Below are 13,743 nucleotides of genomic sequence, written 5' to 3'. Positions count from 1 at the left end.
ACACAAGAAAGCTGCCCCATGACGTCCAGAATGAAAACAGCATGATTCCTTCTTTGGGCCGCGTCCACGCAAGTTCAAAACCATCCATCATTGAACGAAATCTCGTCCTCTATCCAATGGACGGGGTGGATTTCCCCGAAAATGCTTATGTGGGGCCCACCGAGCATCGCAGCGCCGGACGTGCGAAGGCTTACGCACGTCCGCGAAAAACTGACTTCCGGGCGGTTGTGGCCCACCATCTTCGATCAGATGGAAGATCTGATCCGTCCATCGTGTAGAGGGCGTCGAGAGCTTCAAAACCATGTTGATATTCCTCGCCCATGCATACACACGTGTGCGGTGCAGAGGCCAAAAGTAGACTGCCCCGGGACGTTCAAAACTGATCTTTTTGTATTTTCTTCTCTGGGTCGCACTAATGGACCTTCAAAACCACTTATTCTTGACTGAAATTTCGTTCTGAATCCAATAGATGGGGTGGATTTTCCATAAAATACCTCTGTGGGGCCCACCGATCACAGCTGCGAAAATTTGTACTCCGAGTCCTTCTACGACTCTGCCACCGACCCCAGCCATCCAACAGCTATAAAAGGGGAGTTTTGGACGTGGGAAAGGCATTCATAACCAGGGGATTCCAGATCTGGAGCAAGGGAGAGAAGAAAGAGAAGAAAGAGAAGAAAGAAGAGAGAGAGAGATTGTTTGGTTTGACGTTTTTTTTTATGAATTTTATTTAATATTTTTTATGGATTTTATGGGTCACTAATCTCTCAGCTAGGGCTGAGATGAAGCCCCTAATTTGATTAGCTCTTGTATTGGTTGATTTACTTTGAATTTCAATTAATTTGTTTCTTTCCTTAAGTGGGCTTTATGGGTTTAAATTCTATACTTCTCCATCTATGAACTTGACCAAAGTATATATATGGATATTGTTTGGATGCTTATTATAGGAGCTTGTGTCTAAGGAAGAATAGGTTTCCTTTAGAGGAAGGAACAGGATGCTTTAATGAATTGTACATCCCTTATGCCCGACCAAGGATGTGGGATATATCATTCATGGCATTGCTTAAAGGAATTAGACAGTTTGTATGCCCGATTAAGGACACAGATTGTGCTTTCTCTATATAAGTGGTATCAATCTAGATCAAGGTAAATCACAGACAAAACAAGGGTTAGGATAATTAGGGGTGGATTCGAAAGTCCTAGTGCTCTCTCTCTGATTGAATTTTCTTCCCTGTTCTTAATTAATTGTTTTTTTATAAAATTGTGCTTAGTAATTCATTCTATTATTTGTTGAATTAGTTAAGGAGAATCATAGATTTGAATTGTGACGACCAGTCCTCGTGGGAACGATCTCGTAATACGTACCGTATCTGCATCTGATTCTTATACTTGCGAGTTTAAATATCATTTAAATCGTATTGGTTTAAATAAAACATCAAGTTTTTGGCGCCGTTGCCGGGGACTGTTTCGATCCAATTGGATTTAGGATTCTCTCTTATCATAATTTATAGTCTTAGGTTTTTTACTAACTCTAGGTTAAATTTTTTTTTGAAACTAACTTATTTCCTGTTTTGTAGGGACCTGACATAAACTACTAATTTGGTAATCTCTTTCCAAATTTTCTAATTTTTTCTAATATCTATTTTTAAAATTAAGGTTTTATTTTTTATTTTTTTAGAAAGTTTATATTTCTAGGCTATTTTATTTTTTTTATTTTTAGAAATTTCCTATTTTCTAATTCTAGATTCTGATTCTTCTTTCAAGTAACTTTCTATTTTCTAGTTTAGGTTTTATTATTTTTAGAAGAGTCTTTAGGTTTTATTTTTTTTATTTTTAGAAAGTTTCTCTCTTATTTTCTAATTTCCTATTTTTTAGAAATTTTCCCTTTTTAGAAACTAACTTAGCTTTTATTTCTAAGATTACAAACTTTTTTTTTTTTTTTTTACCGTTGCTTAGGATTTTTTCTAGCATTATTTTAGTAAATTTAATTTATTTTTGTTTTCTTTTTGTTTACAGGAATTGAGGAAGGAAGCTGCTAAATAACATTGTCTTCAAAAGGAGGAGCTCTCTATTCTTCAGACATCAATCATCTCCTTTTCCGGGTTCTTTCTTCCCATTCTTATAGTTTTAACTTGTTTCTAGGTCTAGTTTTATTTCTCTTAGGTTGCTTCTTAGTTTAGTTTTCTTTCTTATATTGATAACATAGTTTATGCTAGGACGTAGATCTCTGAATATAGAACTAGCACCGTTTGATCCTGAGATTGAAAGAACAATTCGTGAAAGATTGAGAAATAATCCTGTTGAAATGGCGAATGAGACTGAAGTTAAAGCTCTCAAAGATTATTCAGCTCCTGTCCAATTTAATGCGCCTTCATGCATAGTGTTGCCAACCACTACGGCAGCACACTTTGAACTTAAACCTGGAGTCATACAATTGTTGCCATCCTTTTATGGATTGGACAAAGAGGACCCATATCATCATGTGAAAGAATTCTTAAACATTTGCTCCACCTTTAAGTTCCAAAACTTCTCAGACGATTCGATCCGCCTACGCCTGTTTCCTTTTTCTTTGAAGGATAAGGCGAAAGCATGGTTGAATTCTCTAGAAGTTGGATCTATCACTACATGGGACCAACTGTCTAAGAAGTTCTTAAACAAGTTCTTCCCCGTTCACAAAACCAATGCCCTCCGTAGAGAAATTACTAACTTCATACAAAAAGAGGGCGAGCACTTTCATGAATGTTGGGAAATATGGAAGGACTTGCTTCTTAAATGTCCTCACCATGGTTTTGAGAAATGGCAACAAGTTCAATACTTCTATGACGGTCTGACACCACAGAACCGTCGCATGGTTGATGCCACCAGTGGAGGGTCATTCATGACCAAAAGTGATGTCGAAGCGTGGAACTTCTTTGAAACCTTGTGTGAAAATTCCCAACAATGGGATTATTCAAATAGAGGTGACAGAAGTCCCCAACCACAAAAGAGAGGTGGTATATATGAGATAGGAGTCATACCAGAGCTGAGCGCCAAGCTTGATAACCTGACAAAGAAAGTTGATGCTCTGGTATTAAATAATGGACCACCACAAACAGCTCAAGTCGAGGCATATGCCACATGTTCTAGTCCTGCCCATCCTATGCAGTCTTGTCCATCTGGTGCAGCATTCCTAGAACTTCTCTCTGAACAAGTTCATGCTATGAACACTTTTCAAAAATCTGGGAATGATCCTTACTCAAACACATACAACCCAGGGTGGGCTAGACATCCAAATTTTTCTTGGGCAAAAGGACCACAACAAGGAGGACCATCTGGAAATCCTCCTATGCAACCTTACTCCCAAGTGGGCAATCAACAACCTCAGCAGTTCTCACAGTATCAACAAGTGCCTCCACAATCAAGGAAACCATCTCTTGAGGATACACTCCATCTTTTCATGCAGAGTTCTCTCCAACTCCAAAAAGACACCCTACAAACCTTACTGGCCAACTAGCAAAGCTTACATGCAAATGCACAATCCATTGCCAAGCTGGAAGTACAAATGGGTCAACTAGCTGCCACATTGAGTGAGAGAGAGAAGGGCAAGTTCCCTAGCCAACCTGAGGCTAATCCAAAAGGACAGTATGAGATTGGCTCTAATTCCAACCAAGGGCAATATCATGAACAGGCTAAATCGATCACTACCCTTAGGTCAGGCAAGCAGATTGATAACGGAATAGAGATGCCTGGGGACAAATCAAATTCTAAAACAGAAGATCAAGATGAAGCAGAGAGCCATACCAATGCATCCAAAGTCCAAAAGCTCTCTGACTCTCCAAGAGCCACTGATGTGCCACCTTATGTGCCTAAAGCACCCTTTCCTCAACATCTGGCACCAATAAAGAAAAGAAATAACTTTGATGAAATCTTGGATGTGTTTCAAAAAGTGCAAGTCAACATCCCGTTGCTTGACGCTATCAAGCAAGTCCCTGCTTACGCTAAGTTTCTTAAAGATTTATGCACTCAAAAGCGTAAGCAGAATGTTCATAAGAAAGTCTTCCTTGCAGAGCAGCTCAGCTCCATGATTCAACATAACACCCCTCCTAAATTTAGGGATCCAGGAGCTCCCACCATTTCTTGCGGCATAGGAGATCATAAGATCGGGAAGGCATTACTTGATTTAGGAGCGAGCGTCAATTTGTTACCATATTCAGTTTATGAGCAGCTAGGACTTGGTGAGCTGAAACTAACTAAAATAACATTACAACTAGCCGATAGATCTGTCAAGGTGCCCCGGGGTGTTATTGAAGATGTGTTAATCCAGGTTGATAAATTTTATTTTCCAGTGGATTTCATAGTTATAGATACTCAGCCTGTCCAGAATCTTCATAGTCAGATCCCAGTCATTTTGGATCGTCCATTTTTGGCCACATCTAATGCTATTATCAATTGCAGGAATGAAGTTATGAAATTGTCCTTTGGTAACATGAATATTAAACTCAATGTTTTTAATGCAGGACAACAATCCTCCGATTTGGATGACATATTTGAAGTGGACATGATCGAGAGCCTTGTGCAGGACTCCTTCCGTACATCTTTTGAAGATCCTCTTGAGACCTGCTTAGCACAATCGGGCATGGATTTTGACATTGATAGTCCCATCCATGAAGTCAATGCATTGCTCGACTCTACTCCTATATTGGAGACTGAAAAATGGAGAGCGAAAGTGGAACCTCTTCATCCCTCTGAGACTCTTCCTGACAGCACAGTTTGTAACTCTGAGAAGACAAAGGCGAGCAGGCTGCTTCATGTTCTTAGAGCATATAAGGCAGCAATTGAACGGAAGATAGAAAAAATCCAGGGAGTATGCCCCACTGTATGGATGGATCATGCTGTGGTAATCTCGCAGAACATGCAAGGGAAGCGTGATCCTAACATAGAAGAAGTCGTTCGAGCAGAAGTCCTTAAATTATTTGACGACAGTGTCAGTTGCCTTATTTCAGATAGCACAGTTCATGGGAACTCACATCACTTGTCTGGGATCGGTTAATGAAAGTGTTAAGGTAATTTCTTTGGCGGACCCTGGTTATAAAGATTATTTCATTCATGGTCCGTTCTTGTCTGGCTGAAGACGTTAAACTTAGCGCTCATGGGAGGCAACCCAGCCTTTTGCTTTATTGTATTGCTTTTTATTTCATTCATTTTCAATTTTCTTAGTTAGTTACTTCAATGTTTGTGGGTAACATTACTGCAAACCCTCACGAGACTACAACTCGTCCACTAGGGGTAACCTAGGGGTTTAAAGGCTTGTTGCATGCGCTAAATGCAATCGAGAGCACCTGCGAAAGTGGTATAGGTAGGATCTTCTTTTGTTTTTTTTCTTTTTGTTATTTTTGCTTATATTGATTTCTCTCTTGTGCTAACTCGCTTTTACGTTGAAATTTTTCACAAATTTTGAGAAAGCTTCTTGATTCTCCATCCAGGTATTATCTTTTCATCACTCCTCTTTTATTCTCGTTGTCCCATGTGCATTGCTTGTTTATTTCTTTTACATTGAGGACAATGTAGATTTTAGGTTGGGGGTGGGAGATTAGGGTACCTAATCAGTATTTTCTTGGTCTTGAGCAAAATTTGTGAAAATTTTAAAATTTTTGCTAAATTTCTATTGAATTCAAAGTGATTTTGAAGGATAGTTGTGATTTTAACATTATAAGATACATGATGTTGGTAACTAATGACTCTTGGATTCGGCCATCTGCTTGATTTCACAGTCAATTTTGAATTGTTAATCCATGATTAGACGTTGTAAACATTGATTGAGTCATGATTTCACAAATCACATCTCGCTTGCACATTAAGTTTTGGTTCGATAACTGAATGATTAACTTGGTAAAAAGAAGAATTAAAAGGCTAAGTCACATAATCCTCACCATATGTTTGCTCCCTATAGGTGTAGATTTGATTCTCTATAGTTGACTTATAAAAAATGAGGCGACGAGTTTTCACCATAGGTTTGCTTCCTGTAGGTGAAGATTTGATTCCCTTCCTTGGCGTACTGTTCATAAAGAAAATAAAAAAAAATAATAATAAATAAATAAATAAAATAAAATAAAATTTGAAGGCTGAAGGGTTAATCTAAAATGCTAGTGTTGGTTGTCAAGAATTCTGTTGTTAATTACCAGTTTTAGCATGAAATTGATTATTGGAACTCTTAATGATTGTAAGCTGAGATTATACTATACACCTGTGGAACTCAATGTTTAGGAATGTTCTAATTAATGGATTAATATGTTGAACTTGATTATGAAGTTTACCGTAAGCTTGATTTCAGGAGAAAATTCTACTTACCATTCATGAATCTTAGAATTTTCACATCTCAGCTATCTGTTCATAAGTCACTCGGGTTTACAGAAATTGTTGTGTATTTCTGAAATTATTTTTCGCATGTTTTGCTCGGGACTAGCAAAATGTTGGTTGGGGGTTGTGATCAGGGTCAAATATTGCATATCAGACCCCAGTAATTGCCTAAATTTACGTACATGATAAGGTTTAATGCCATATTTTAATCGTGTTTTTATTACAGGATGAAATCAGGAGTGTGTACTGAAAGATGATGTTAAGAACATAGATTTGGCGCTCCAAAATTACCAGAGCACGGGATGGACTCCAGAAAACCAATAGTGAAGATTTTACACGCCTGGGATTGAGGAAAGCAAGGCAAAGGGGCTCGAAAAGGGTCCAGAATGCAAGATCACATGTTTCCCGTCATCCGATCAACTCGAAACTTCATACACGTGATGGGGACCATAAATGAACCGTACATATTAAATTTCAGCCATTGAAAATCTCGGGAAGTGGTCTAACGGCCAGATCAGCCCCTTAATTCATTTAGTGGGGCTCGTTGGATATCTAGATATACATCAATTTTGGTCCTGACGGTGGAAATAATATGAGAAAAAGGATGGACGGTGCAGATTTCTCAAAAGTATCACAGTGGACCCCACCTTGGGTGACATGTGCATGGTGCACATGTGCACTGCCTGTGCACCGAACGAGCATAAGTCGGTCAGCAGCGCTGACCCGACTTCATCCTTTCAAAAACAGAAACTTCCGTTTCTGGCGCGTGTAACGGACGGAAAGTCCGTTTTTACGGACCGCTGTGGGCCCGGTACGTCACCCGTACGGCCGATCCGAGCCGTCCATCGTGTAGATGGGTTCGAGAACTACAAAACCATGCTGATATTCCACTCCCATACGTGCACAAGTGTTCGGTACAGAGGACACAAGCAAGCTGCCCCATGACGTCCAGAATGAAAACAGCATGATTCCTTCTTTGGGCCGCGTCCACGCAAGTTCAAAATCATCCATCTTTGAACGAAATCTCGTCCTCTATCCAATGGATGGGGTGGATTTCCCCGAAAAAGCTTATGTGGGGCCCACCGAGCATCGCAGCGCCGGACGTGCGAAGGCTTACGCACGTCCGTGAAAAACTGACTTCCGGGCGGTTGTGGCCCACCATCTTCGATCAGATGGAAGATCTGATCCGTCCATCGTGTAGAGGGCGTCGAGAGCTTCAAAACCATGTTGATATTCCTCGCCCATGCGTACACACGTGTGCGGTGCAGAGTCTAAAAGTAGACTGCCCCGGGACGTTCAAAACTGATCTTTTTGTATTTTCTTCTCTGGGCCGCACTAATGGACCTTCAAAACCACCTATTCTTGACTGAAATTTCGTTCTGAATCCAATGGATGGGGTGGATTTTCCATAAAATACCTCTGTGGGGCCCACCGATCACAGCTGTAAAAATTTGTACTCCGAGTCCTTCTACGACTCTGCCACCGACCCCAGCCATCCAACAGCTATAAAAGGGGAGTTTTGGACGTGGGAAAGGCATTCAGAACCAGGGGATTCCAGATCTGGAGCAAGGGAGAGAAGAAAGAGAAGAAAGAGAAGAAAGAAGAGAGAGAGAGATTGTTTGGTTTGACGTTTTTTTTTATGAATTTTATTTAATATTTTTTATGGATTTTATGGGTCACTAATCTCTCAGCTAGGGCTGAGATGAAGCCCCTAATTTGATTAGCTCTTGTATTGGTTGATTTACTTTGAATTTCAATTAATTTGTTTCTTTCCTTAAGTGGGCTTTATGGGTTTAAATTCTATACTTCTCCATCTATGAACTTGACCAAAGTATATATATGGATATTGTTTGGATGCTTATTATAGGAGCTTGTGTCTGAGGAAGAACAGGTTTCCTTTAGAGGAAGGAACAGGATGCTTTAATGAATTGTACATCCCTTATGCCCGACCAAGGATATGGGATATATCATTCATGGCATTGCTTAAAGGAATTAGACAGTTTGTATGCCCGATTAAGGACACAGATTGTGCTTTCTCTATATAAGTGGTATCAATCTAGATCAAGGTAAATCACAGACAAAACAAGGGTTAGGATAATTAGGGGTGGATTCAAAAGTCCTAGTGCTCTCTCTCTGATTGAATTTTCTTCCCTGTTCTTAATTAATTATTTTTTTTTATAAAATTGTGCTTAGTAATTCATTCTATTATTTGTTGAATTAGTTAAGGAGAATCATAGATTTGAATTGTGACGACCAGTCCTCGTGGGAACGATCTCGTAATACGTACCGTATCTGCATCTGATTCGTATACTTGCGAGTTTAAATATCATTTAAATCGTGTTGGTTTAAATAAAACATCAAGTTTTTGGCGCCGTTGCCGGGGACTGTTTCGATCCAATTGGATTTAGGATTCTCTCTTATCATAATTTATAGTCTTAGGTTTTTTACTAACTCTAGGTTAAATTTTTTTTGAAACTAACTTATTTCCTGTTTTGTAGGGACCTGACATAAACTACTAATTTGGTAATCTCTTTCCAAATTTTCTATTTTTTTCTAATATCTATTTTTAAAATTAAGGTTTTATTTTTTATTTTTTTAGAAAGTTTATATTTCTAGGCTATTTTATTTTTTTTATTTTTAGAAATTTCCTATTTTCTAATTCTAGATTCTGATTCTTCTTTCAAGTAACTTTCTATTTTCTAGTTTAGGTTTTATTATTTTTAGAAGAGTCTTTAGGTTTTTTTTTTTTTTTTTTTAGAAAGTTTCTCTCTTATTTTCTAATTTCCTATTTTTTAGAAATTTTCCCTTTTTAGAAACTAACTTAGCTTTTATTTCTAAGATTACAAACTTTTTTTTTTTTTTTTTTTACCGTTGCTTAGGATTTTTTCTAGCATTATTTTAGTAAATTTAATTTATTTTTGTTTTCTTTTTGTTTACATGAATTGAGGAAGGAAGCTGCTAAATAACATTGTCTTCAAAAGGAGGAGCTCTCTATTCTTCAGACATCAATCATCTCCTTTTCCGGGTTCTTTCTTCCCATTCTTATAGTTTTAACTTGTTTCTAGGTCTAGTTTTATTTCTCTTAGGTTGCTTCTTAGTTTAGTTTTCTTTCTTATATTGATAACATAGTTTATGCTAGGACGTAGATCTCTGAATATAGAACTAGCACCGTTTGATCCTGAGATTGAAAGAACAATTCGTGAAAGATTGAGAAATAATCCTGTTGAAATGGCGAATGAGACTGAAGTTAAAACTCTCAAAGATTATTCAGCTCCTGTCCAATTTAATGCGCCTTCATGCATAGTGTTGCCAACCACTACGGCAGCACACTTTGAACTTAAACCTGGAGTCATACAATTGTTGCCATCCTTTTATGGATTGGACAAGGAGGACCCATATCATCATGTGCAAGAATTCTTAAACATTTGCTCCACCTTTATTTACAAGCATGAACTGAAAAAGGGTGCTTAAACCATGGATTTGACGCTCTGATGACACCCAAGGCAAGGGACGGACTCCAGGGGACCAAGATCGATGGAATTACATACTAGGGATCCGAGGAAATCAAGTTATTCACGTTAAAGAGGCCCGAAAATGGTAAAAAATGCAAGATCATATAGTTCTCGCCATCTGATTGGCTCAAAACTTCATACATGGCCTGAGGGCCATAAATTAATCGTACATATCAAATTTCAGCCCTTGGATCACTATGGAAGTGCCCCAACTGACAGATCAGCCCATAAACCGTTGATTCTGGGCCCACCTGATATCTGGAACTGTCTCAACTTTGGTCTCAGCGGTTTAAATTAGATGAGGAAACAAATGGATGGATCGGATCTTGCATATACATTACAGTGGGTCCCGTATAACCAAAGTGTGTACATGAGGTACACATGTGCCGAGCCGCACCGTACCGTGTATAACGGGTCAGCGCGGTTGACCCGTATCTTCTTCATTAAAACGGCAATTGCCGCATTAAGCTGTATAACGGACGGAAACTGTCCGTTTTTGCGGACGCAAGTGGGCCCCACCCATGGCCTGTACGGATAATCCAATCCGTCCATCGTGTAGAGGGCCACGAATTCATCGAACCCATGCTGAGCTTTTGGACCCATGCAATCACACGTGCGCGATACAGAGGCCATAAGTGGACTGCCCTGCAACGTTCAAATTGATGTTTGGATGATTTCTTCTCTGATTCTTAGTCAATAAACATGAAAAACCATCCATTTCTTACCGAAATTTCGAGGGCAATCTAATGGACGGGGTGGATTTCCTTGAAAATACCCCTGTGGGGCCCACCGATCACGTCAGCGCCGGACGTGCGAAAGGCTACGCACGTCCGCGAAATCGGACTTTCCAGGCAGTTGTGGCCTACCATCTTTGATCATATGGCAGATCTGAACCGTCCATCGTGTAGGCCAGCCAAAACACTTCCAAGAGACGCTGATTTTACAGAAATAATGCAAGGAACGCGAGAGTTATGAAGCCCTAAACTTGGCTGCGAAAAGGCTTTCGCTACGCGTACGATAGCTTCCCAAATCCGATTTCCACCACTCCAAAAGCTATAAAAAGAGTTCCAAACGTGGAGAAGGAGGTATGCTTGAATAGGGGACGTCAGATAGAGAGAGGGAGGCGGAGAGAGAAGTGTTTGGAATTTTTATGTATTTTTTCTTTATTTTTCTTCTTTTTCCTATGATTATGTTAGGCTAAATCCCTTAGCTAGGGCTAAGAGGTGAAGCTTGTGGCGTGATGGGAGCTTTTACAGGTTTGATTGAACTGAACTGATTGACTTTGTTTGATTTAAGAAATTCTTTTAGTCATTAATGATTTGTTGTGATTTAAATTACAGTAGATCTGTGATGGCTTGAATAATTCCTTTCCTTTTATTTTGATGTTCAGAAACCCTGTTGTTCGCCATCGTCTCATAGACATGGGTGGATGATGGGATCCTTCCTAACACCCATACATCTTTTGGTTGGTTATGGATTGGTCTAAGTTCTGTTGTTTACCTTGTCTCTTAGGCATGGATTTGTGATGGAATCATACCTAATTCTTATACCTTTCATCTCTTGAAACTATATCAAGTAAGTTCAGTATAATATCTATGAAGCAGGTATAAGATCTCCCTGATCTCTACAAGTGGATCCTCTGAATCCCTAGTTCACTTTCTCTGAATTCTTTAAGTTTAAATTAATATTTCACCATATTCCTCAAATCACAATTGGTTTAAATTTCATCTTAGCCTAGTTCTAGATCTGGTTATTTTCAGATAACGTACAGGTTTCAGTCCCTGTGGATTCGACCTCGGTCTTACCGAGTTTATTACTACATCACAACCCTGCACTTGGGGTGTGAACAAGTTTTTGGCGCCGTTGCCGGGGATTGACGTTTCCTGAAGATAACTGGTTTTAGGATTAGGACTTTTCTGATTTTTAGGATTTATTTTAGAATTTTCTAATTCCATGTTTTCCTTTAATTTTTAGAAATCTTCTATTTAAATAACTTTCTACTTTTAGATAGTTTTCCTTTTTTTAGAAACTAACCAAACTTTCTTATTTTGTAGGATTCTGAAATAGGTTTCTAAATTGGTAATTTCTCTCTTCTTTACTATTTCTAGATTAGGATTCCTTTTTAATGAGTTTCTAATTCTAACTTTTTTAGAATCTAATTTTGTTTCCTATTTTATTTTTAGAAATTTTCTATTTTAAGACTTTCTGTTTAGAAACTAACTTTTCTGTTTTGTAGGCTTATTAGAAATTTCTAAATTTGGTACGCTCTTTCTAAATTGCTACTTTCTAATTTAGGAATTCTTCCTTGTTTCTTTTTATTTCTATATTTCTCTTCTTAGGAATTTTATAGGCTTGCCATTCTTAGAAACTAACTTGTTTTGTTCTATTTTGCAGGTTTCAATTTAGGGACTCCAAATTGGTAACTTCCTTCCAACCCTCTTTTTCTATTTAGATTTTTATTTCCCTTCTTAGGATTAGGTTTAGAATTTGATTGAGGGCTGCGAGTGATTCATGCCCAAGTGGGCTCGTGACAACACTCGACGTCTCTTGACTGAAGGAGGATTAGTTGAGGGGTTAACTGTCCATCGTAGGACTAGACACCGCTCGAAATCCCCTGAGTTAATGGAGGATATGGCTGGAAATCAACCTCTTCTACCCCAACCTAGGGTAGAAGATCTCCAAGATGAGAATGAGGTGCATCAAGCACCCCCGCCTCGTACCTTACGAGATTACTTACAACCGGCGGGGGTGGCCCTCATGCATAGTTTTTCTTGAGAATGCAGGACACATGGATATCAAGCCAGGGGTGATCCAACTCCTCCCTAAATTTCATGGGCTTGAGTCAGAGAATCCTTACTTACATTTAAAAGAATTTGACGAGATCATAGCTACCTTATACTTTCTTAACGTATCTGATGACACGGTCAGGTTGAAACTCTTTCCCTTTTCTTTGAAAGAGAAAGCCAAGACGTGGTTACATTCACTACGTCCTCGATCAATTGGCAGATGGAATGACATGACAAGGGAGTTCATTAAGAAGTTTTTCCCATACCATAAGACGAACACCCTAAGAAAGTCGATCATGAACTTCGCCCAAAGGGAAGATGAAACATTCTTCCAATGTTGGGAGCGGTTCAAGGATCTTGTCGATTCATGCCCACAACATGGTTTTGAAACATGGCGCATTACACACTTTTGCTATGATGGACTGACATCTCCCATGCGCCAATTAGTCGAGACGATGTGTAATGGAGAGTTTATGAATAAAGGAGTTGATGAAGTGTGGGATTACTTTGATAAACTTGCTGAGAACACACAAACATGGGATATCTCTCCTAGACCTAGTACTGCGTCTAGGCCGACTCACTCCAAGGAAAGGGGTGGAATGTATCTCCTGAGAGAAGATGATGATATTAATGCTAAGGTAGCTAATCTCACTAGGAAACTCGAGGCCATAGAATTTAAGAAGGATAAGGCTAAGGAAATTGTTTGTAGCATCTGTGGTTGCAACATTCATACTACTGAAAACTGTCCAACTATCTCTGCCTTTCAAGAGGTATTAAATGAGCAATCCAATGTTGTAAGCAATTACCAAAGACCTTTCAGTGGGCCCACCTCTAACACATACAATCTTGGCTGGAGAAATCATCCCAACTTCAGTTGGAGGAATGGACAAACCGCTACACCTCAAGGTTACCTAAATCAAAATCCAACTCAAGAGAAACCTCAAGAGGATTCGGTTCTGAAACATTTTCAAAAGCAAGAGCTTTTCAATCAGGGTATGCTACAGGCCTTCCAAGACCTAACAAAAGCAATACAAGGACTTAAGGCTGAAAATACGATTGGGAACAAGGGGAGCTTCCCAGCTCAACCTCTTCCCAATCCTAAACCGCAATAT

The 13,743-nt window shown here is 39.0% G+C and overlaps 1 protein-coding gene and 2 non-coding genes across 3 annotated transcripts in view; all 3 read right to left on the bottom strand.

Annotated features, from left to right (window-relative positions):
- Window positions 1–13,743, bottom strand: part of LOC131228094 (uncharacterized 38.1 kDa protein-like) — a 112,409-nt gene that overhangs the window by 31,057 nt on the left and 67,609 nt on the right. The window lies entirely within an intron of this gene.
- On the bottom strand, window positions 2,681–2,787 carry LOC131228301 (small nucleolar RNA R71). Its single transcript, XR_009162811.1, has one exon. It is a non-coding gene; the product is annotated as a small nucleolar RNA R71 (small nucleolar RNA).
- On the bottom strand, window positions 12,910–13,016 carry LOC131228406 (small nucleolar RNA R71). Its single transcript, XR_009162908.1, has one exon. It is a non-coding gene; the product is annotated as a small nucleolar RNA R71 (small nucleolar RNA).

This window comes from Magnolia sinica, chromosome 15, assembly GCF_029962835.1.
Source record: "Magnolia sinica isolate HGM2019 chromosome 15, MsV1, whole genome shotgun sequence".
Lineage (NCBI taxonomy): Eukaryota > Viridiplantae > Streptophyta > Magnoliopsida > Magnoliales > Magnoliaceae > Magnolia > Magnolia sinica.
This window is presented reverse-complemented; position numbering and strand designations above follow the sequence as displayed.